At 38.7% G+C, this 25961-nt stretch overlaps 1 long non-coding RNA gene across 1 annotated transcript; it reads left to right on the top strand.

Moving 5' to 3' along the window:
- Nucleotides 1–14832: 14832 nt before the first annotated feature.
- On the top strand, nucleotides 14833–24019 carry LOC143693699 (uncharacterized). Its single transcript, XR_013181637.1, has 3 exons — nucleotides 14833–15203; nucleotides 22310–22521; nucleotides 23767–24019. It is a non-coding gene; the product is annotated as an uncharacterized LOC143693699 (long non-coding RNA).
- Nucleotides 24020–25961: the final 1942 nt, after the last annotated feature.

Raw genomic sequence — 25961 nt, 5'->3', positions numbered from 1 at the left:
TGAAATGAAATGCATTAAGTGTGCTAATTTTTTTTTCTCCAGTAACTATGAAGGGAGTGAGGATGACTAGATAACACATAAATGTCTATATCCTAGGTAACTAAAACTAGTTGCTATGTCTCCCACACCACAGATCCCAAAGAATTACCCTTGTACTCAAGCAACAAAAAGAACCCAATTTTCAGGTTATTTCTAAAATGAGGGGAAAAATCATATGTACACATAGTACTTGAAACTACAATAGGAGAACATTTAGAAGAATTGAATGTAAACAAAGCTGGACAGACAGAGAAAGAAGCACTGGTTAAAAATTTGGGATTAAATGAGATTTGTAACAAAATTTCTCCAGGTCCTATTCTGTGCCTGATTTTTTATTCATTTTTTTGTAAAAATAATTTGTGCACATGATTAAGAGATTAACAGGACCTCTCCATGAAAATCACACTGGTGGTTCTTCATGACACAGCAAGGAGGAAATCTGTGTCACATGGGCCAACACTTCCATCACTGAGAACAGAAATCCAGGAGTTGGACTTTGATGATCCTTTTGGGTGCCTTCCAGCTCCAGATATTCTGAGTCAATGTCCATCCATCACCACTGTCATTTCTATTAGTCACCCCAGAAGGCCCAGAGAAGAACAAGTAGGGGATGTAATTTTATCATCAGAAATTGCATTCTAAATAGAATTTTCTATAAAATAAGTTTTCATCATCTTGAAATAGCAGAAGGCAAGAAAGACCTGAATATCCTTATTCTGTCAAATAGTGTCATGTGACTCTAAGCAGGCAAAAATAATCTTAGTGTGCTTCAGGCAAAGTGATAGAAATAGAGACGTGTTGATGTCATTATATAAGGTGCTAGAAAATTCTCCTCTGAAGTACTGGATCCAGTCCATGTTCAAAGACTGTGAATTTAAACTAGAACAAACTTGGAGAATAACCCCTCTACAGATCTGTAAAATAAACGTGGAGATAATATATATGAAATATCATAAATATCTGTAAGCAAACATGGTGCAAACCACCAGAGAGAAAAAAAAGAGCTATTAAGTTAACAGATACTGTTGGCACAGTAGCAAAATGGTGTGAAGCAGTAATGAACACTTTTAAACTGCAAGTTAGGAGATTTCTAATACCAGGAACAGCTTTCAACCAGAAGCAGGAGGGTGAGAAGTCTTAGCCAATTTTATAATGAGTCTTGCAGAATTTATAAACAGGTTTCAGTTGCCTATAACAACAGGGAGCATGGCTTTATGACCCACTAAGTTTTTCCAGCCTTATGCCAAAAGATGCAGAAGGCACTGGTCAAAGAAATTCTGCTTGTTCATTTAAATGGTAAGTTTTCACATGAGTTTTATAGGTATGAACACTGGTTACATGTTTACCTTCATGGTATTAAATGAATGTACTCATTGGTGACTGTTATTTTGAAAATCTCTTATTATGCTTTAGCATTATTTTTAATTGTACCAGTAAAATTAGTTGTTTTCATTTATAGTTGGACTATAAGTAGCTTGGGTGTCTGGTGTGCTTCTTATTATTCATATATATATTAATAATAAGACAAAAGAGAAAGGAGAGACGCTTAGGTTGGGTTTTGTTTTCTTTTTGCTTGCCCTTTGGCTTTTCCTATGTTGCTATTTGTTGAAACACAGTTTTATTCACTGCATGATAATGTTCCACCTTTGTTCCTGAAAAAAATAGAATTCAAGCCCTCCAAAGTTGAATAAGCTACCTTTGTAAGTATTAAACATCTGCAGTATGTCATGTAATTGATTCTGTGTGTTTTGTTTAAGGTAATTTTTGTCAACATTGTTTTGCTTATTTATGTTTAATGAGGAATGAAGTTAATTTTTATAAAAATTAATAAAATCAGGAAAGTCAGTTATTTATTACTATAGAAGCCATTTTAGCAGTCTTTTCAAAAAGACATAAGTAAAATTCCTTTAATTGCTACTGTCAGACAATATGTTTTCCAGGTCTGGTTACATATACTAAGAGTAATAGCCATTAAGTGTTATTAATTATTTCCATATGAATGAAAATAATATAATAATAAGAATAAAATAGTAATTAGTGATATAAATAGTAATTAGATATCTATTAGCACATATTTATATTTATTTATATCACTGCCTCCTACTCTGATTTTCTCTTTCTTTTTCTTTTCAGTTTTCTTTGGTTTCCCTAAGTGTATTCCAAATTCAGTCTATACAAACCTGGCTTGGGGTCACAGAAATTAAATGGTGAAAAAGCTGAAATCAGTGGAACAAAGATGAATTTCATTTATAAACATCTTGTTGAGGACAAGGTTCTACACAAATAATAAAATTGTTTTCGTCGTGGTCCAGAAGACTGGGCTAGCAGTATGGCGGGAGATGCAGTACAGCATTAACAAAAATTAGGATTTCACTAAGCAGTGGTGCTTACTTCTGTGTTTGAGCAGAAAAACACCACAAGCAACATCTGCTTTCTCAGATAACTTCTATAATTCTTTCTCTGAAAGAATAAAGGGTAGTGAAGATTTAAAAGCTGTGGAAAAAGCAAAAAGGTATTAGGTCACTTGGCCCAAATCCCAGATTAAGTCAACCACTGCCCCTAGAAGAGAACTTTGAATTCCCAGCTCTCAAGGAGCCATGCCAGCCAACGGGAAACATCATTTCTTCAGAGTTGATTTAAAAGAAAATAACCCAGAAAAGAACCCAAGATTCCAAATTCCAGAAAGAAAAGCTTTACTTTGTCTTCTAAATCTGAGGAGGTGTGCTGCAATTTTTTACATTTCTAATTCTAGTTCTTAGGCAGTGAATGTTATAATACTTTAGAGTTGTTGGATTTTTAGTGAATAAAAAAGGGCCCACTATTGCAAAAGGATGAGTACTTTTTCCATTACAGGATACCAAATTGCTTTGTACCAGTGTGCTAAATTGTACATAAAATCTGCAAGCCGTCATTAAGAGTGTGTGCAGATGTGTGCTACTCAAACAGGTATGCCCATAAAAAAGGTTGCCATTTACTCACATCCAGCTGGTCATTACTGCATCTTTGGCAGAATTTATTACCCCCACTTAAATTTGCTTACAGAGATGCTCACACAAGCACTTTGTATCTTCTGAAGTAGGTGAGCTGAAATATTTGGGCCAATGGATGTCATCATTAGTACTGAAGCAAATCAGGCACCAGACACGTATGAGCAATGACTGGATCCAGACCAGAAAGAAATAACCTGGTTGTTGTTTCCAAGTGATATATCTTAACAACACATTGCCACAGAGTTTAATTCTTCACCAAATCTAAATGCTGAATTTAGAAATTACAGATAGAATGAGGCCTGAAAGAGACCTTAAGAGGGGATCTCATCCCTTTCTATCTCCATATTTCTATGTCATTCCTGATAAGTTCTCATCCAACTCATTTTTCAATAACCTCCAGTGATGGAAACTTCACCTCCCAGGAAATGCATTCCAGAGCTGCACTAACCTTTCTGTTAGGAGGTTTTTCCTGTCATCTGATCTAATCTCCCTTGTGCTAATTAGAAACCTTTGCTGTAATCACAATATATTATTCAGTAGGTCCACATCCCTCCTGAGCTGTGCACAAAATCAGACATTAGTGCTCCAGCTGACACCTTACTAGTGCCAAATACAGCAAATATTTCAGCTGAATTAGAGATAACACTCCTATTTACTTTTTTTTTTTTTCAGAAAGGCATAACATTCTTGACTCTTGTCCAGTTTGTGTGCCACAGTAACTCTCAGATCTTTTTGTTTAGCCAGACATATTTCAGTTTTTACTTACAGAGAAGAATTCTCTGTGTGTCATTTTAGAACTGTGTCTATTTTCTCTGTGGAACTTTTGAAAGATTGTGATCTTAGCTAATGATACAGTCTGCAATGAGCCAGAGACTGGACAAGTAAAGTCCTTAAAACCCTCTCAATTTGAAAAATTTTACAATTCTCTGACTTTCTGAGATAATTTTGAACTTGGATTCTATCCTACTATGTACTCAAAGGTTGTCCATCTTGTGTCATTTGCAACTTTAATAAAATGATTATATCCTTGCCTTTCGATTATTACAAAAAAACTTGGCACAGTTTTTATTCCAGGACACACCCTTTATTCCAAAATTGGATATATTCTGCTAGATTGACTATGAACCACTGCTAAAATGCTCATGAAGTGTGGTAACTGCCATGTAACAGTAGCAATTTTCCTTGTTCAAAACAAGTTAGACATAAGTGTATGAAGTCTGAAACCCTCCCAATGGCACCATTTGCTAACCAGTGGCTTCTTTTTCAGGAAGGATCTGTGCTCTCCCCAGACTTTTACTCACTCCCAGAAGATCTAACATAAATACCACCCAAGTCCAGGTCTTTCACCATCCTTCCCAGAGATGTATGGTGTCTCATCTCTTCAGTATTATTCCCAGCACTATTACAAGTTCTTACATGGATGAACATCAGCATGAAACAGTAGCCACTGTGGCAGATGAGCCTCAGCAAATTCTTCATACTATCCTGGATTAAGAGTACTGTCAGGGTATACAGCTCATGGGATGTCAAGGCCAGTACTCACATGCATCACTTCCACTCTCTTAGGACTCAACTGTTAAATAATTCTGTCTTTCACACAGTCTTTACAGTTCTGCACTGCACCTCACAGCCTCTTGCTTCTTTACTACTGGAGTGATAAACTATATGCTCTCAGTACCACCATCCTGGTGTTATGGAGGTAGATTCTGCCTTAAATAGAGAACATCAAACTCTAAAGAGCAACCAACTGTAGTCAACTTCAAAAACTCCTTTCCTCTTTTCCATTCTGTCTAGCTTCCAATGGGACCATGTTTCTTCTATTTAGATCTGACAGTCTGTGATTGCACTTAAAGCCATCCAGACTGGTGTACAGCACTTCCTGTTCTCTAAATCTCCTTGTGGAAGTAATGAATGGACTTTGCAGCTTTAAACAGTAGCCTGATTTTTTTTTTGTGACTCAGCTGCTACAGATGCATGCAAGCTCACCAGCTCCTAGGTTTCACACCAAAATGATGGCCTTGGTCCTCAAAGTGGATCATTTCTTTGCTCCTGTACCCCAGCAACAGAGTTCTGGGAATAATGAAATGATTTCTTTGACATCTCTGGTTTTGCTGGGACATGAAGAGCTGAAAATGCATCCAAGATGTCATCTCTTAACCACTTTTATTTGACAGAAAAAGTAACTAGTGAATTTTCTCTCACCCAAAAGTCAATTTCTCAGGTTTGAACATGGTCTCTAAAAACTGAAGCAATCATTTCAGGATTGTTATTTGTTTAGGTGTCAGAGTAGTGAAAGATAACTATATGAATGTATAGATACACAGTTGGTAAAAAACAGAAACAGTGTGATGAAAAAGAATGGAGAGGAAAAAAATTAACAGCTTTGTTACTGTGTGTAAATCCAGTCCAAAGTTCCACAGATAGATTAGGAGAAGAAAGAATAGTTTTTAACTGTGCCAGTGTGGCTTTGTAGCCACTGCTCAGGTGATGTCAGGGATGCCTGTGATACTGGACTAACAGAAGATGCACAAAAAGTATCAAATGGCAGAATAGGTACCTCCTTGTACATGTATTTTTTTTTCATAGGGGGATTGAAGTCTGTTCAAGCACTTTGTAGCATTCAGGGAACACTGTTAACACTTCTCTCCTTCCCTCACTCTCATTAGAATAATTTAATCTGGCGAAGGTGATGTGATGGTTCAGTTGTCTTTTCTTTGCAACTTCCTTCCATTAGCTGAAATGACTTTACAAATGACATGAGATTGTCTTCACTGAGATCTGTTTAAGAAGTTGAATGTAGGAAGCGGAATTCAAAGATTATGATCTTTAAAATTTGAAGATTTAAATCTTTTGGGAATTATGTAAGTACCTGTTATTTCCATAAATTATAATTTGGGACATTTTGAGACAAATGTTCTCAAGAAAAGTTGTAAAGCTACTCTAAAACTTAGTAAAATTCAACTATCTGTGTATGCAGGACAATGTGGTTATTTGCTAGGGGGGAAAAAGCCCCAAACAACTCTTGGCACTAGAAGGTTTTAAATTTTTGTTTTTCCTCCCTCCCTTACTAAATCCTGGATCAGCCTAACATGTATGTGTTTTTATCTAAGCTAAGTGACAGCATTGTAAACCTAACCTCATCAACATGCTGTAAACAGTTTGAATTAATTAATTTCCTCTGGAAATCTGTTGTATCCTGCATTTCACTTTAACCCCCTATGAAGAAGGCCCAACGTGGAAGTATCAGTTAGCACCATAAGCACAGCTCAGTGACAACTTTGTTGTTAATGAAAAATGGTTACTGCTCCACACGGAAGCCCATTGATGTTGATACAGCCAGTGCTCCTGTGAGCAAACATCTGCTCTGTGTTAGATGCTGATTCTAATTCTCAGTCAATATTTTTGGACACTGCTGTTGTTGATAATTTATTGATATTACCTGGGTGTTCTGCAAAGCTGTTTTGATATACGTAAAGCAATGTTATTATTTCATAATAATTTATTAAGATTACTTCAACTTATATTGTCATGTTGGTTTGGTTTGTATAGACACACATCATTAATACTTACATACTTGGTTAAGCCCCATTTGGCTCTCTTAAATGTTGCCATTTGAAGAACACTATTACTGTTCATTTGTGTGTTCTCTGTTCAAATCTGCCAAGATGTGGTAATAGAAGTACATGCAAAAAAGACTTTTCCACATCCAAAATAACATTATAAAACTAAGTCTCAGTAATCCACATCATAGGAGTAAGGGAACTGGAGACAAGAAATATCAACACTGTCAAAGTTTAAGTACTTGCCCGCAATGCCCGTATTTGGAAGATTTTTTTTTATAAAATGGCAAAATACATTTTATATTTATTTGATAGTAAGGAAGGAGCTGCCATCCAGCAGACATTTGTAAGTAAAACTATATTGGAACCCATGCTGGTAATGTTACAAATAATAAAAGTTAACAAGAGTGTTCTGGCAGTTCAAGCAATAGTGAACTTAATTGATTAACCTGAAGAATTGCACTGCTTGAGAAAAAAAGGTGTTAGCATGAAGAGGCTGTTAGAACAAGCAGGACCCTTAGACAGAGTAACAAGGGAAGAAAAACTCAGGTTAAGAGTAATTACACTAGTACAATTTTCCATCTGGACATTTAGATTTTAGTGGATAGGGAGGCAAAAAAGCTCATGAAGCCAGACAAGTGAACACAGAGAATGGCAGCAAGAGTCAGAGAGAGGGGCCAGAGAAAATTAAGAGTGGCTATAAGAATGAGGGGCAGATGAAGGGCAAAGTAAGAAACTAAACTGTGAGTGGAGGAAGGAGTAGAAAGAACCTGGCTTGAATCCCAGGTCAGGTGGGGAACCAGGTGAGAGAAGACTTCCGGACTGGGTTGAGATTAAGCAAAGACTTTGTGAACGGAGGGCAAGAACCAATGTACTCTGACCCTGAGAATGGCTAGACTAAGGGGATTTAAAAGAGGTACACTAGGGAGAAATAATTCACTGGTGCTACTGAGAAGAGGGTAAAGGGGGGGGGGGGGGAATAAAAGGTTCTTAGTAAAAAGCCCTAATTATTTCTTTCTTAATTTTAGAATGCATTACTTTGTATCTTTAAATGTGGGGGGATAGTGGTGAGATATGCACTGTAAATCTAGTTGATCAGAGGGAGGCTGTGGTTTGAAACATTTGTTAAGCAATGAGAAGATCTTGAACATCCTCTTTTATAAAGAATCCTTGGTTGCTATGGAGGCAGTTTCAAAAGTCCTTTGTTACAATATGTGTTTTCTGTTAATAAAGAAAAAAGAGGTCATACATTTTTGGCTCAAAGTCAATAACCAAGAAATAAAAAAAAAAAAAAAAAATTATCACTGGGGTGGAGAATCAGAAAGTTAGACAAAAGCATGCTGCCCATAGGGAAAAGGCAGTCTGCCACTATGGAGACAGGTAGGAAACAAAGAATGTACATTTTAAGTATAGTTTTCACTTTTTAATGGTTATCTATTTGCAGAAGAACAAACTTCATGGGGAGGGGAAGGGCAAGCCTGCTCTGCAGTGAGAAAATCAGAGCTATGCAAACTAAGGATGCAGTGAAAACTTAAAAAAAATCCATCTGTCTGTTCCAGAGGGCACCTTTCTTATACTGCTCAGAAAGGTGTCTGAGCAGTTTTCAAGAAAAGAGAAAGAGGCAATTCATCCCAGGGTGTTTCTCTTTTCTTACTGCACAATATCAAGGGACTGTGTTTAGCATCAGTCTACAGTTCAGGCTCTTGTGGCTTAAAGAAAAGGAGAGCAGAAGGTGTGGGCTCACTTTTTAAACTTCTTTCTAATGAGTTAGAAACCCCTGGTCGTTGGTCACCAGTGAAAAATGTGCCCTGGCAGTTCTATGCTGGAGAAGCTGCATTGCCCCTGGGGAGCATCGCTGTCAGAGAGGACCCTGCACATGAGAGAGAGTTGCCATGAGCCAGAGAGCCCCTGGGACAGCAGAGCAGGGACAGCAGAGCAGGGCTGGCATCCCCCAAGGCAGGCAGGGCCCATCTGAACCGCCTGCACTGCTGTGAGTGCTGCAACCCCATTGTGTGCTTGCATCTGAGCCTGGGGAGGAGGGGCACACACTGCTGTGAGAGGGGCCCGTGTGGGTGGACTGGGGCTGGAAAGCATATGTGAAAAGCAGATGTGGTGTGTGTTCCTGAGCAGAGCAGAGTGTGACAGCAGGGGCTTGGGAAAGAAGTCTCAGTAACGACTGTGTTAAGATATTTAATAAAGAAGTTACCTAGTGTAAATAAATCCATATGTTTTGTAATCCATAGTCCCATTCTGCTTCAGCATCTGGCAATGTGGGGATTTAGCAGTGATAGAATTAATGGTATAGCTTCCTATGATATTTAATGGGGAGTAGAAAACAATTAATGACATTTTAAATGACAGTTTCAAGAATAGTCTTCATTAAGGAAGGCTCACAATTAAAGGAGATTATGGTTGCTAAAAGCCAGGAAGAATTGAACTAAACAAAAACAACTTGGAAGAGGGATGCATATGGATAAGTATTTTGTCTTTATGTACTATTATAACTAGGAAGGCTCAAAGAAATGATTTGTCATAGAAGTGATTTGGGGAAGAAAAGAAACATTTTGGCTAGATTGTGTTTTCTGTACTAGAAGTACCCATTTTATCTGACTTTTATTTAGTTTTGCCAATCTTTTTCTGCCCTCTTAATTCCCTTTCCCACAACCAAGCAGCAACTTTGTCAAAAAAGAGCAAGGAATGGACATGGAACAGGTGGTGTGGGGACTTTTTGCTAGAAAATACTGACAAAAAGTGTTTCTTATTTGCTTGCTTTGCCAGTGAACTTTTCAGGAGAAATAAATAACCAGCTATGTCCTCAGTCTCTACGGATATACTAGGTCAAGTAGCTTGTACACAGAGTTCCTGTTTGCTTCTAGTTCTAACCCTGTTAAACCACAGAATCATAAAATGTTAAGGGGTTGGAATGGATCTTAAAGATCAGCTGAATTTTTATTTCAAGAAGACAAGGCACAGCTTCTAGGAGAGCATTGTCAAGCTATTGTTTTTTTGTTTTGTTTTTTTTAAGTAGAAGTTCTTTAAAACACTCACTGAAGAAACCACTGGAAAGAAAACTGAAAATTGCCCCTTTAATCATTAGGATTCTGGCCATGAATATTCAACTCTGCTCTTTTCCCCTGACTCTTTTCTTTCTCTGGAATTGTGGTCAGTACTATTTATCATTTTCTAAAGGTTGACCACATCCTAGGTTTTGTGGGATGCCTCTGAGATTGTTTTGAAAGCATGCAAGTTCATAAGAGTGATAGTTGCAGAAATACTTCAGCACACTCAAGGAAGCCTGTGACCCCTCTTCAAAAGGGATGGGACACCGCCAAAGTGATTTAAATAATGTTGTCCAGAAAGCTGTTTATTATTTCTGTAGTTATCTGAATGTCCTTGTTGGTGAAAGTGTTCTGCAATTTTCAATGTTCCTTCACAATTTCACACATCTCTGACTTTCCTAAGGGAGGAAAATATATACAAATTTAATACAAAGTAAAAATGCGAAATAGGAACATTCATTGCTAATCATCACTATAATAACCAGGTGTGTTCTGGGGAATTACAGTTGCCTAAGGGCCACAAAGTTGCTCAGCTATTTCCTACTGGTTTTGCCCCTTCAGGAAAAGGAGTGTTAGGACCTTCCTCTCCCCGCTGGCTGGTTTGTAGGACGGTGGGTTTAGGGAAATGACAAAAGAGAGTGAAATGGGTTTGCTGCCAGTAGCTAGCCCTAGGGGAGACAGGCATATTGGTAGTTAGAGCTTTGCCATGACAGAGATTTCTGAATTTAAAAAGTGCTTGTTCTTCACTCAGCCAGGCACCCCAGAGGCGTCAGTAGATACAAAACAAACGTGCTACATGCCGCTACAAATTTTTACATTCATGCTAGCTTGAACTTCCCCTGAAAAAAATGCAGTCCTACAAGATTTCTAGAAAACCCATTACTCCTGTCCCGGTGCAGCCGGTGGCGGGGGAGGGCGGGCTCCCTCTGCCCCTGCGGGACGGGGGCGCCGGGGCTCGGCACGGCTGCCCCGGGCTGGAGCCTGCTGGGGGAGCCCAGGGACACCCAGGGACACCCAGGGACACCCAGGGACACCCAGGAGCAGCTGCCAGCTGCAGCCGAGGGACACAGGCTCCTTATGGACACTGCCCTGTAGGGGGATCAGTGCGGAAGAACGCTGGATGCGCCTCCCTGCTCCACCAGATCCCCTGCGCTCCCCAGGCACACAGACACAAACCCTTCCCAAGCAGCCCCCAGAGCAGGAAAGCATCTGCCTTTGGGCTGACTCCTGGAATGAAACCTGGTCTCTCTGGTCTTCTGCAGTATGCACAGGAGTCCAAAAATAGGTCTTGCTGTCAATTTATTTATGCTCTTCTCTTTCTGTTCTTGTGAGTTCTGGTGATCTCCTCATTTGGCTTCAGAGGTACTGATGAGCGGTGAGGATACACTCACCTTCTCCCAAGATGCAGAATATTGGTCAGAACTAGTCAAGTTGCTCTGATGTTCCTGGATATATTGCATTCTCTCCAATGGTTAATTTGTATGGGAAAATTGTGCAGCTTGTTTACACACTCAGATCACCAGATCTGTCAGGGTATGGTAATCCCTGAATCATACTGGCAAAGATGTTTCTGTGCTTATTTTTCACCTCTTTGTGGCATGGGACATGGTCCCCTAAGATCATCTAGAGGGTTTAATGAGTCCCAGCACCTTCTCAGGCACTGTCAGTCTCTACTCAGTCTCCACTTTCTGTGCCCCTTTGTCATTGCAGCTTTTGGTCTCCTACTGCAGATCTTCAGTAACTTCATATGGTGGTGGAGAGGGGGTTGCAGAGACCTGTAGAATAAGACCTTCCTAACTATGCCATTTCATGCATGGTTTCCTATAGTTCATAGAACCACAGAATCATAGAATGCTTTGGGGTTGGAAGGGACCACCTTAAAGATCATCTAATTCCAAACCCCCTGACACAGGCAGGGATGCCAATAGTTGATATGGCTTGGCCTTGCTGACATAGATGGTACTTTCCAGTCCTAGTGTAATAAAAGTAGAAAAACAGGGCCAAAATTGGAATATTAGTGATACCAGTAGAGTGTTGTGGTAAAGTAGCAGACATGCTACAGAGAGACACACCATACATTGTTAATGGCTTTTAAGACATTCCCACTCCAAGAGAATTCTTCTCACCTGGGATCCTCTGAAGTCATTAAAGTCACTGTTATCTCATTCATCACTGACGACAGATGAAGCAAACTCTTAATTTAGTCATGTCAATAAGATTTTTGAATAAACATTTCTCTGTATGCTGCCCCTTCCAGCCTTTCCTTCTTTTAAGAAGTTGTCAAGTACACCAATGTCATATGTAGTCCTGCTAGGCAGAAACAAGCCATGTTCCTCAAACACAGTTGTTGGAGTAATACTTTACATTAAAATGTCTATTTTTAATGTGAACAGACTCTTCTGAAGAGAATGAAAAGATACTTTCCATTGCTTCTTTATCTCACTGCAGTGGCAAAAGAAAGACATCAAATTTACTTCTTCTGTTCTTCCGGTTATTTTGCAGAAGTGTATTTTCCTGGAACTTTTTTACTTTTATGCCCTAGGGAGGAGTGTTAGCAGAATCCAAATATTTATATGTTTATTATTCTTTGCACATGTATTTTCCATTAACATCAATGGAATTTAAATGTGTACATAGGGAAGGGAAAACAAATAGTTAATGATCTAAGTGAGAGAAAGGGAAACACAGGCCTCCCAGAAATCCAGTTAGCTGTGAGGGGAGGGGGAATTGATTTTCCTGAATTAATTAGAAAATAGAAATGGAAAAGACCTGATGGGCTTGGATCATTTTCCTCTGCCCTCTACAGGAAAGGGATTGTATCTCTGCTTGCCTCTCCCTCTTAGTACATTATCTACTCTTGGAGACCTTCAGTGACAGTGAATCAAATGCCTTCAGAGCCTTTTCATTGGCAACTAATTACCACAACTGTCAAGAAATGTTTTCCTGATGTGCAACTTTAGAAAGAGAATTGCTTCCTCAGCTTGGAAAATACATAGTGAGTTATTTGTGTAGTTAACTGTGACAGAGAAAACAGAGATAGCACTAAGTGATCATAGAATATCTCAAATAGGAAAGGACCCATAAGCATCATCAGGATGTTCCCAGAAGGAGAAGTAGGTCAGCCTTGCAGGTCAGCCACCTTCAGAGTGGCCACAATGAGGAACTCTGAAACATTACAAAAACACAGCTTTACTTTAATTTATGTCCCTGTGAAAGGAGATCAAAAATAAAGAAGTCCATCTCAAAGTGAAAGAATATATGTTGCAAAGTTCATTGTCTCAAAAAATCCCAAATAAGCAAAGAAACGATGAGTAGTGAGTCACAGCAAGTTCAGTGTTGGTGTAAGCAGAGGAACAATCAAATGACTTAAAGATGTTTGGATCACAGAAAATTAGATGACAGAACAGTACTTTTCCCTCCCATTCCAGCCCTTCCAACATTTCATTTGGTGACCCCTGATGTCTCATTTAAACCAGTGGAAGGACACTTGAGCAGCTGGAGCACTGCAGCTGCTGGTGCCTTCCCAGCACGGTATCAGTGATGTTATCAGTGCAACCGAGCAGCTAATGGGCACCAACACATAGCATTGGGAGTCTGGACACTGATGCAGATGACAGACTCTCAAGTGACCATGGAAAAGATACTCCTTCTCACAGAACATCTGAAAATATTTGTTTGTCTATTAATTGTGAACACCTTTCAGAGCAATGAACTAATCTATCTGGAGGCAGGCATTCCCAGAAAAGCAGAGGTGGAGGAGGTGCATGTGTCACTACCTCCATCTTTGGGAAGGGTTGTATCTTTTAGACAGAATTCTTTCTCTGCTTCAGCAGTGGATAGTCAGGAATTTACTCTGAGCTGTGGTAAATGCCAAGACAAGTTTTCCCCTCTGTAAATTTAGCTAAACTCATAATATCTTGGAATTGCACTGTAGTGCCCAGCCAGACTATTTTTCCCATTTCATTAAACTATCAGTAACAATATTAGAGGGGAACTCACAGGAAGGAGGTAACCAACTCATTTCTGGAACAGCAGCTGACCTATATACTCAGAGGAATAAGAAAGCTTTGATGTCAAGTTAGGAACAGAAAAGTACATTTGACTGTCTAAGCTCAGAAGGACAGATAAAGTTGAAGAGCCTTGGTGAATTAATACCATTAGGGATAGTCATGATGTGATAGTGACACTTTTATTAAAGGATGAAAAGTAATGCTGTACTTTGGAAATATAATGTTCCCTGATATTTTAACTGCTATATCTCCAGGATGATCATTATCCTTTATTCACTTCTTACATTCATTATTATTTTTCACAATGGAACCTATTGAGCTTTCCATGGTATATTTCTAAATTGTTCTTGAAGGAATGAAGCAGAATATAATCATTCAGAACAAATGAGAACTGATAATTAAGAAGAAATACTTCAGTAATTACAAGGTTGTTCAATTAAAGTAATAAAGAGAACCAGTTGTGATTGATCCATTCAAAGTCATGGTTTATTTTTACAAAATGGATTTGATTTCTGGCTAGCTGGGAACAGGCAAGTGATCTCAAGGCTGCAAGAACAAGATAAGGAATCTGAAGAATGAATTACTTGCATTTAACCTTGGCTTATTTGCAAGGGAGAGTTGTTGTTAATGTAACAACTTTGCACCTGTGATTTCCCTAAGATTTCAACAGCTTTTTTTTTATTTTTATTTCCACTGAGTAATTTTATTGCCTATCAGTCAGACTCTACGCATAAATATATGCAGTGAAGCAAACAAAAATCTCACAAAAAGGGAAGGATAAGAAGGCAAAGGAAGAGAAGTCCCTGCTAGTTCTATGCTTAGAGAACAGTTACAAGTAAGACTGATGGACAAAGGGAGGCTGCTGTCAGAATTACAGATCCTGGAGTACTGATTATCTCATTAATGATTCAACAATTTCATGGAGTTTTTGTTCTTAGATTTCATGTATTGGTTTCTACACCTAAAGAACAATTTGAATAAAAGAAACTCATAATGATACAAACTAGGCATTACACCATCTCATTTGCTGAATTAAGGCCACAGGTCTAGATTTCCTGCCTTTTTTATTTGATGACTGAGAAGAGTCACAGAGCTCAGAAAAGCAGTGAGAAACCTCATACACTGAGTAAGAAGCTACTTAGAAGCTTAGAAGCCACCCCAGTTTCTGAAATTGCAGCCTGCTTTGAGATCTTTAGGCCAGCTCCAAGAGACCTCTTGGTGTAGCTGAATCCAAAGATAAGGATTCCCTAGATAAAAATACCAAGCACCATCTAACATAACTGATCACAGATACAGATTGTCTTTAAACATCACCAGAATAGCTGTGGCTGCCCAGTTTTTCTGTAATGAAAAGGTGATTGCAGTATTCAGACCTGAGGAAGTGCAGGAGCCAGAATTTGTTCTTCTCTGTCTGATAATTTCTAAATTTATAATTTCCACCTCACCAGGAAGTCTCCTTCTAGAAAGAAACAGTTCTTCTAACGCTTTCCTGAGTAACATTCTGCAACTTTCTTGGTGAAGACAGGCCATTTTGTAGGAAAGAGGGTAAGTTTAGCAGGGTTATTTTTTTACCTTAGCAAAGGAAAAACAATCTGGAAATGAACATCTTAAAAATTGATAAAACACCATTGCTATGATAGTGGTCAGAAAAAAAAAAAAAGTAGAAAAAGCCCCAGTTTTGAGCTATCACTTTCTCTTCTGCAAAGAATTTTCATTCTATTCTATTTATCAGTGGTAATAAACCTCCCTCTATATCCATGCAGAAGGATGAAGTTAAACATGTTTTCCTGCTTTCTCATATTTTTTAGGTCATTACTACTAAACTTGTGAAAAGAATTACTGAAAATTAATTGTCCGTAATGGTATTAAAGGACTGTACGTGGAAAGGCATTTGGGGAAATTTAATTATGTGTGACTTGTGGCATTTATATTTGTCCAGTCAATAAAAGCTGATTTTTATACATCTTTCCCTGTTACTCTTTCTTTTTAACATCCATCTCATCTTTCATTAGAGATGGAACATGAGGAAAAGTGATCAAACACCATCTTCAGAAGCAGTTTTTGCAGGATGATTTGTCAAGCACAATGAAAGGAACATTTCATTCCGTTAAGTGAAAGGAAACTTAATTGATACTTGAGAGCAATTCCTTTGACAAGAAGAGGCTTTTACAAAGTTCTCCTACCCTACCCAGAATATTGTTCAGTTCAGCGATGCTAAATACCAGAATGTGAATTGAATGTAATTTCTGATGGGTCTGAGACAGTAATAATTTCTGTACCTTGGTAGATGTGTTTCAAAACAGAAACATAAAGGAAACAACAGCTTATAGAATATATAGGAAGTATTACACTGCTGGTCCTATCTGCCTCCAGCCTCCCACCATGCTTCAGAGTCCATACAAATCACTTCAAATACACTATTATTTTTTCTTTGCTATATACAACATGATTACTCCTATATTTCATAGCATATTTGTTTTTCGGATTTGTTTAACTCCTTTAATTCATAGTACATTTGTTTTTCTTTTCCCATAATGGAATTGGGTTTTAGGTTTGTATCTATAGCAGGATGAAAGAAAATTGTCTTTATTTTAAAATTAAATAAGCTGACATTGTCAAGTTAGTTTAAACCAGAGAAATTAAAAATGCAAGACTTCAGAAGATGTTGAGAGACCACATAGTCCTTCCTGTTTTCTTGGAAGCATAAGAAATTAAGCATAAGAGATGAAAATGATTGAAAAACCTTGCTGATTATCCCAAAATCTTTCTCATAGCAGAAGTCAACTGTGTGGCCATGTTGCTCCTACTAATTTCTTAGCATCAGGAGTTGAGTTAGCCATCTGTCCCTTTCTCTGGGGTCACTGCCATCCTTGGCAGGATTTCAAAACTCTTGCCAAGGTTTTTCCTATTTCTTCCCTCATTGCTTCCTCTCCAGACTTAAGGATGTAATTTGTGTAGGCCTGGCAGAGCTCTATCCACTTAAAACAGCTATAATTGCCTTTCAATATTTTGCTGCCTCTGCCCTCAGGAAATTTCCTGTGGTCCCTTTTAGATTACAGCACGTCCTGCAGCAAGCCGACCTCTGATTGCAGTTCTCCGCTCTGCCCTACCCTCTCATCCTTCTCTCACACACACTTTTTGAGCAGACTCTCAGCAGATCTCTCTCCCTAGCCTTCCTCTTTACTTGTCTCCCCTTTTTCATCTGTCTTTTTCATCCATAAAAAGTGTTTGAGGTGTTTAGTGGAATATTTCTCTTGGTTGACAGGTTTTTTTTGTCTCTTTTCACTGTGTCATGAAAATGTGATGCCAGAGGCAGATGGATGGTGGCAATGGAATTGTTCAGCTTGCTGATCATTGCTTTTGTTATGTTATTAGCACTCTTATCTACACTGGTTCTCTAATGGTAAAGAAAACAGAAAAGCAAGTATAAATATGTACTTGTCTACCTAAATCCCACTGCCTATCAAATTTTTACCTCCATATCTGTAGTTTCTTCTTTTAACATTAGATTGAACTAGACAGAACTGCTTTAAATCATCTTAATTTTTTACACAATAGGCAATTTTGGTTGTTATTTTTAAAAATTAAAGAAAGAAAATATGTCCAAACCACACTATTTTATATGAAATTGATGCTCTACATCAGGAGACATCTTGAAGATAATTGACATTAGATCCTCAAGCCTATAATATTACTACCACTTCTCATTCACATCTGTAGTGTGGAAATGCCTGGTGAGTCAGTGCAAAAAGCCAGCATGGTCTACTCTTTGCTATCTGTTTTTTCTTCAAGCACTCCTCACATACAAGAATCTTGACAAAATACAGTCTTGAAACACCAAAAGCCTCAAGTCAACAAAAGCTCTGTTTCACCTGAGAATCCTGTTCAGCAGGGAAACATTTATCTGCCACTGGAATACTGTCACCACCTGCAGTACACTGCGCTGCTGCTACTCAAATTTACATATTATTATAGAGCAGAGGAGGAAAAAGAGCTTTCTGCACTTAGAGAGATTTTAAGATCTAAAACATATTTACCCCATTTAAACTTTACAAGTTTATTACAAATGAAATGCTCAGGGCTAATTAATGACAAGAGCTCAGAGTTTCTATTTTGTTGGTTGCACCAACAGCTGCCAATTAGCCTTATAAAAATAACCTTTTGCTCAGTAAATTCTGCTATTATTACTTTGAGTGAAAATGCAAAGAATGTATCCAATTCTGATGCTCTCTGCATAGCTATACAATGACAGACACCTTTATGTTGAAATGCTTAAGATATTTAACTACCCCATCTTAACTGAGAAACATCCCCAGAGATGATTAAGCTACACAGAAAATCAGTCAAAACCTAAAGCTTAACGAAAGTTTCTGACCTTTTGCATAGTCTGGGTAAAACCTCTGGGTGAAAAACCTTTTCCTGATACCCAACCTAAGCCTCCCCTGACTCAGCTTGAATCATACATGGACAGAGAAGCACACTCCTGCTGAATTACATGGCATACATGATATAATATTGTTATTGGTTTTATGTTGGGAACATTAAAACAGGTGATACCTGTCATGGCTGGAGTAAGGGATGTTTGTAACTGCATTGCTGTCAAAGAATACACACACACACACACACACACACACACACACACACACATGTTCTCACAAATTGTTCAACATCCCTAAAGGTTTTATTTCAAGTGTTTCACGTTGTTACAGCAGCTGCATATCACATACTCTTTTTTCCTTTTCTTTTTTCTTTTCACCTTCTGTTCTGAATTATGTCACATACTGGGGCCTTTGAGGTTTTGTAGTCTACAGAAACATTTAAGACATGTTTGGATATATCTGATATCTTTTTATGCTCCATATCACTACCCATTGCAGTTGAAACTCCTTTACTTAAAATCAGCAGAGTCCTTAGCAGACCCCATGGCACTCCCTGGTGCTCTGCAGCTTGGAACTGCTTGGATACTTGGGGTTACTTGGGGCACTTCTTTCCTTGGTTCCAAGGCTTCCTGACAGTGTACACAACACTGACATTTTGCTACAGAAATGAGGACAAGGCACTTTAGAGGTGAAGGAGCAGTGCCAGGCCAGAAAGCTGCAAAGAACCCAAGCAATTTAAGCTTCCTACTCCCACTGCTTCTTTCTTGTTGCTGCACAAACATTATCCCTTGCTCAGTGACAGCAGAGAAAGAGCAGAAGGCTGTGCAGGTAGGAGGCAGAGACTGGCTACTCAAGCAATGCACTCACTGCCTGTCCTCATCTGCCATCTCAGGCAGTCTGTCACTGTAGGCTACTGTTTACTTTGCCTGTGACTAAATAAGCCCTGTTGGTTGGGCTTAAATTACGATTCTTTCCCAATGGAAAGGCTTTGTGAAAAAATGCCACCTTTGTCACTGCAGGTTTCAAGGCTTAGTGTTTTCTATAAGTACTTCAGAATCACTCATAAGCATTTTAAAGACCTGTGACATCGAGGACTGCCGATTCTAAAACAGGATGAGCTTTTTAATTCAAATAATGGTAAAGTCTTACAAAATGCTTATGCAACCTGACTTTATTTGACCTTTATTGTCTTTTCTACACAGATACCCCAGTCTGGGTGGTTAGTTATCATTATAGGTCAGGAAAACTGTCACTTTAGGATAAAAAATGTATTTGCAGCTCTCCATTCTGAACACAGAGATGTTCCACAGCATCCTAATACATGTACAAGAATTACACTGATGATATAAGCCCTGTTGCCAGGATACTTTTGCAAGACATTTTTCTTTACTTGTCAGTTGAAAATGGTGTGAAATAGCTGTTATTTAAAGTATTTCAAACTACTGTTCACCCATAATGCTTTAAGCAGCACAATAGCTAGAAAGCATGAAGTGGAACATCAAAATCTGTATGAACAATGCTTACTATTAATATTATACCTACAGGATGATTTCAAATCCCTCAGTGAGCTGAGAGAGAGGTATGACCCCCTGAAGTACAATCTCTTTCAAAACTCCTATGCACTAATTCTGTCTCCCACCATCTGCTTTATGGGAATGCACTTTCATATAAAAATGGAGTTGAGTCTTCTAGATTACAAAAAAGAAAGAGGATTCAGCTACAAGACCCATTATGTACCCCCCATGTAAGTCAGGGGTAGATGCTGCAAGCCAGTGTCCCACAAAAATACATTTTTTAACAGAATTTCAGAATTTCTGAAGCATTCTTTACACTGAACTCTTCAGTGAGCTGCCTGGAGTCACAGTGTTCAACATCTCAGAAATTGTTTTATCAGCATGAGTCTCCAAAGCTCTGCTGCTGTCTGATATTATAAGCTAAAGCATTGAGACAGAAATTATACCTGTATCCCACAGGGCACAAAGTGCTCTGTGCAAGGGACATCAGAAGGGAAAGGCAGGTATGTGCCCTAGACTGAGCATCACTTTCCAGTGAATGGCAAAGTGATTGCAATTCAAGAGAACTTGGCTGACAACAAAGTCTGACACTTAGACAACAACAAAACCCAAAAGGGTATAATTTCTCTGCCTAATTTACCTTCAGCACATAAGAGAGTAAGCCCTGCTGCACTGATCTCTCCTCAGCCTTTTTTACCCTGTTACTGCCAGAACCTGAAGATATTAGATTATGATGGGACAAACCGTGGGTTAAAGGGGGGGTAGTTGGCACTGTGTAACAGCTCAAGCTGCTTTACACAGCTTTAAAACATAGATACAAATGTTCTGTGTGAGCTATTACTGTCATTACCTGAAAACTTACATTTGAGCATTTTAACTAGCTGAAAAGGTGTGCCTTTTCATCCTCCTTGGTGGCCACAAAAGTAAAGAAAATCACTGCACCTTTACCTTTTGTCTGATAACTAAATTTCTGTTCTGCTGGCATGAGCCAAGTAATCACAACTCTGCTAACATGGAGTAAAAGTGATTTGGAAAACTCTCTGTAAACAAGTTATCCTGTGTATACTATAAAATCTGGGAAGCTTGTGTACACAACTGTGTGAGAGCTAATCCACAGAATGGTGACAAAAGGAAAGAACCAAAGCAAAAAGTAAACACAGGATTGAATGGAAATCTTTTCATATTAAAACAGGATACATTGTAAGGAGATGAATTATTGAAGTAATCCTGACATTGCAGACACTGCACTGATACAGTTTTTAATGTGAATTCTCATCTCAAGAGTTTTAAAGACTGGTGGATATTTGGGGGCTCTCTGTAGTTTCTGCTTAGCTGTACAACACACTATGAAAGACAGGTCCTGCCTACCTTTGTGCTCTGTTCCAGTTTGGAGCACACAGACTGGACTTCATTTCCATCTGAATCCTGGTAATTTTCTGTCAGCAGAGGATGATGCTTATTTGTGACAAAACATAAAGAATGTCCACTGGAGGAGGCAAAATCCAGTGAGATTATGCTCAGTATGTATGCAGGACTGGAAAGAGAACCCCGTCCCTCTGTTCTCACCAGGGGTGGCCCTTGACAGTGCGAGCAATTAGCAAAATTACCAGAGACACTGAGTAAAATTCCATTTCATGAGCTCTTTTTTTACACAGAATTTCCTCCATTTCTGCCAGAATTCTTTACAATGTAATATAAAGAGAGGAGTGAAAATTGGCTTTGGAAGACACCAGACATCCATTGCTGCACTAATTTTCTCATATTTCCTTTCTGCCAAACCTGTCCTGGAGATGTAACCACAATGAAACTGTGAGACAAAGCCACTTCTTGGTGAGAGGGATGTGTGTGTTTACACTTCATTTAGCAAGGACAGAATTCTGTCTGTACAACACAGTGAGAGTGAATAATCCACTGCAGGAAGCATACAGTTCATGTTTTTGTCTAATGCAAGATCATAATATTTAATGCAAGGTTAATAAATAGATCTTTTAGATCTTTCCCAAGTCCTTGAATATAACAGGAGCAATTAGCATTGTACCATTTGTATGTTCAAAACCCACACTTGCTTGCTTGACAGTCATGCTCCTTCTACCTTTTTTTTTTTTTTGCCAAGGAGAAAAAAAAATTAAAAAATCTTCCTTGGATTCCTTGTAGTTCCAGGTGTGCTGCCCTTTTCTGCTGTGACCCATGGCTCTGGTCACATCCTCCTGTCACAGGCAGTCATGCACAACTCCACCAATGCATGTCCAGGAGCGATCAAGGATGCCTCCTCTGTCCTCTCCTGGTTTTTTCTCAGTCACAACTTCCCTTTCAGTCCAATGCATATTTAATTTTGCTATGATTTATTCCTACTTAGTGTGGTAAGCATACCCATTAACTCCAAAGATTTCTGTGATTGCCTATAGATCATGAACACACTTTCAGGATGCTGTCAAAATATTTCAGCATCAGGCTGTCATTGCAGATAGGAAGGCTGGCATTTTTAGCTCATCTTTCTCCCTTTTTTGTCTGTGCCCCTTGTACAAGGATTCTTTCTCTCATATTTGCTTTTTGAAGGGCGTGTTTCCAATACTGGTTAAAGTTGTGACCTGTGGTGCAATGTCAAGCTGGGGAGCAGTCACCAGTGGGGTGTTCTAGGGGAAAATACTGGGGTCAATATGGTCTAATACCCCCATTAATGATCTGGAGGGTGGGCACAGAGCACTCAGATGATACAGAACAGGGACCAATGCCTGACATACCCTGTGTGTCTCTGCAGGCTGGAGAAATGGGCAAACAGGAATGCGATGAAGTTCGAGAAAAGGAACTGTGAGTCCTCCACTGGAGAAGAATAATCCTGTTCACCAAAGTAGGGATGACTGCATGGAAAGCAGATTTGCAGAGAAGGACCTGTGTGTCCTGGTGAACAATAAGCTGGAAATGTGCCCTTGCACTTGAACATCTTGGACTGCATGAAGTGTTGCCAGCAGGGTGAGGGGGGTGATCCTTCCCCTCTGCTCCACGCTGATGAGACACACCTGGAGAGCTGTGTCCAGTTCTGAGCTCCCCAGAACAAGAGAAGCATGAACACAGTGTAGACAGTGAAAGGCCAGTGAGATGCTTAAGGAATGACAGCATCTCTCCTATGAGTAATGTCTGGGAGAGCTGGGACTGCTCAGCCTGGAGAACAGAGGGCTTTGGGGAAGTCTCACGGAGGTGTATGAATACCTGATGAGGGGAGTAAGAAGGACACAGACTCTTCTCAGTGGTGCTCAGTAGGAGGACAAGAAACAACAGACATGCATTGTTTGTATCCCAACATTAGTAAAAACATTTTTATGATGAGGGTGGTCGAGCAATGGAGCAGATTGGTTATGAAATCTTGGTCCTTGGAGTTATGCAGAGGCCAACAGGACGTGGCCCTCAGCAAACTGCTCCAGCTGACCCTGATTTGAGCAGAGAGCTTGATCTCCAGATGTCCCTTCTCATTTCAATTCTTTTTAGTCTCATCCTACATTACCCATCATGAGGCTTGTCCTGCCTACCAGGGGCTCCAGCTAATTTCCAGTTTTCCACTGAGCACAGCACCAGTGTACTCTGTAGTGCAGCACTGTCCAGCATCACAGCCACAAAGAGGTGCATGACAGTGCTAGCAGCCCACAAACACTGAGGCAGACCATGAAGTAGTGTCATCTTTTAATGTCTATTTCATTAGGATTATGGAGGAAGGAGTTTATAAGTAAGAAATTTACAGATAAAAGGAAGTAGTTTTAGTAAAACAACCTACTAGTTTTGGAAGCTGATGTCCTGAAAAATCTTTAATATCTAAGTTCCTTCTTTTTCCCATTTTTTCAGCCTGAAAATCCTTAGAAAAGGACAGTGTCCTCTAAAAAATTTGAAAAATAAAGTATGGCTGGTTATTATTCATAAGTCTCCAGAGTTTCCATTCTTTTAGAAAATGTGTGGTTTCTGAGCAAATTATTTCCTGAATTGTGGTTATTCACTGAAACAACTTCAGCAAGTTCAGAACAACACAGCTTCAAGATCCTAATAGGGAATTGAGAGCTGTAGAAAATCATGGAATTAGACACACTACTACAATCCCCAGCAGTATGGAGGATCTAGATTTTGTTAAAGTTCCTGCAACCCACAAATTTACTTTCCTGGTTGGATGAAGGATAAGATCTATGTAAGCTGTTAGGTAGTAACTAAATACTTTTTTTTTTCCCCTCACAGAAATGGTAATTGGCTGACTACTGTACAGGATTCTCCTCATGCAGATTCATCCCTGTGTGTCTGCAGCTCAAATAAACTGTCTGGTCGTGCTTCAGTGGAGGTTCCTGCTCCCTTAGGTGGAGAGAAGAACAGCAGATGTTTGTGATTTTTTTCCTTGAAAAGCAAGTTGGGCCTTGCAAAGCAAGATCAACAATTTTATTTTTAACTGAAGTCCCCAAATATCACAGGATTCTGGGAAACCCCAGAGTTTCTCAACCAGAAAGAAAATATCTTTATTTTAAATATATCATAGATTGAATGTCATGGAGCTCTGTCTCAAAAAGATAACATGATTAATGGGGATGTTTGATCCTTTCTCCTTGAAGTTATTAACAAAGCAAATCGTGTTTGACTAATCTCTAACACATGCCAGTATTTGAAGAGTTAATTAACAAACATGGTGCAAGGAAGAATGGTACAGGGATTTAATACCACTCAGGGGCACTAACAGAGAAAATAAAACAATTCTGCCTGTGTAAGGAGAGGAACACAGGCACAGCTCATATGGATTCTTACCCAAACCCCTATCAAAAATCACATTCCATACACATGCAGGTAATTTTTCAGGATATTACAGTGCTGTGTTTATATATTTATATATTTTTGTCTTGTAAGGGTTTCTATTTTGTTTCGAGATAACTCATTTCTGCAATTACCTAAACTGTCCTGATGTTTATAATAAGAAGTTAAATGGAGTGTGAGGACAAATTGGTCAGGTAATCTTCATTTTACACTTTTTAAGTCCTGCCCTATCTCAGTCTCAATCTTATAAGTTTTTACTTTATCCCTCCAGCTCTCCCAACATATATGTGCTTCTCTCCTGCCCCTACCATCATCTTAATTTTCACCTCATGACTACTGTGATTGTCCACTGGTCAGAGAATATCCACTTTAAATCTCAACATATTCATAGCAGGACTTTTTGATGTTTCAAAGCTGATGGTTCTTTTTTCCTTTCAAAATATGAACTAAACCAGACTATTTTTGAAAAATTACAGTTTCTAAAAATGTGTGTCTTTTTATATATTTTTAAAGTTTTGAAATGAAGCAAAACATCTGATTGACTGGGGAGCAAAACCAGAACCATGGGATTTTCATTAAAAAGACATACCTTAAATTATTTCAAAAATATTTCATAAGTGCCTTCAAAACTTGATCGATTTATGTTCAAATTAAAAAATAAAAAGCACTCAAATATATATTTAAAAAATCTTAATACATGTCAACCAATTATAGTCAGTCCTCCATATGGTGAAATGGCCAAAATTTCTCCTAACTGCTTGCAATATTTTAAACAAGAAATTAAAATTACATTAGAAAAATTAAATTCTTTGTGTTAGAAGACTGTTCTAAAAAAAGTATTCTAGAAAGGGACACAGTCAACTGAATTGACAAAAGTTCAAGACAATCACAGTGAGTGATTAATATGTAGTAATTGAAAGGGGGGGGAAGAGATACAAATGCATTTTGTAATCTCTTCATTTTCACTTACTTTGTTTCAAATATGTTATTGCAGTCATGCCACCTGGTAAATTGTGTAATTGAGAACCAATTTTTCTCCCAGTATGACAGAAGCTGACATGTGGAAAATACTTTCCTTCCTGACTTTGAAGAGGATGGAATGGAAAGAAGCCTCATTTTAAATAACCTTTGCTTTTGAAAGATTTAATTAAATCTTTCCTTAAATTCATGCTCACTTTTAGTGATTCTATCAGTTACACTGTCCTGATAAATTGAAAATTCATGGGCTACTTCTAGAGAATAATGGACTCACAGTTTGGGTTGTTTTGGGTTAGAATGGAAATTAAAGACCATCAAATTCCACTCCCTTCTGCCCTGGGCAGGGACAGCTTCCACTTGGCCAGGTTGCTCAAAGCCCCCTCCAGCCTGGCCTTGATCCTGCTAAAATGTTCATGTTTGCATATAGCAAAACTTATCTTTGTCCCCTGACGATTCATTTCCCCATGTTCTGTGTCATCTGTTTCACCTTTGAATATACTCTTTGTGAATGACCTCCCATGTCTGGTTTGAAGAATAACTTCCACTCTTCCTAGTCACAAAATTCTCAAATTATGGAAATGTAAAACATTTAGATAACAGCTCTTATGGTTTGAGTAGGCAGTCTAAGAAATAAAAGACAAACATTTAAGTCAATT

This window comes from Agelaius phoeniceus, chromosome 3, assembly GCF_051311805.1.
Source record: "Agelaius phoeniceus isolate bAgePho1 chromosome 3, bAgePho1.hap1, whole genome shotgun sequence".
Taxonomy (NCBI): Eukaryota; Metazoa; Chordata; class Aves; order Passeriformes; family Icteridae; genus Agelaius; species Agelaius phoeniceus.
The sequence above is the reverse complement of the archived record's forward strand: the minus strand, read 5'-3'. Positions and strand labels throughout refer to the sequence as shown.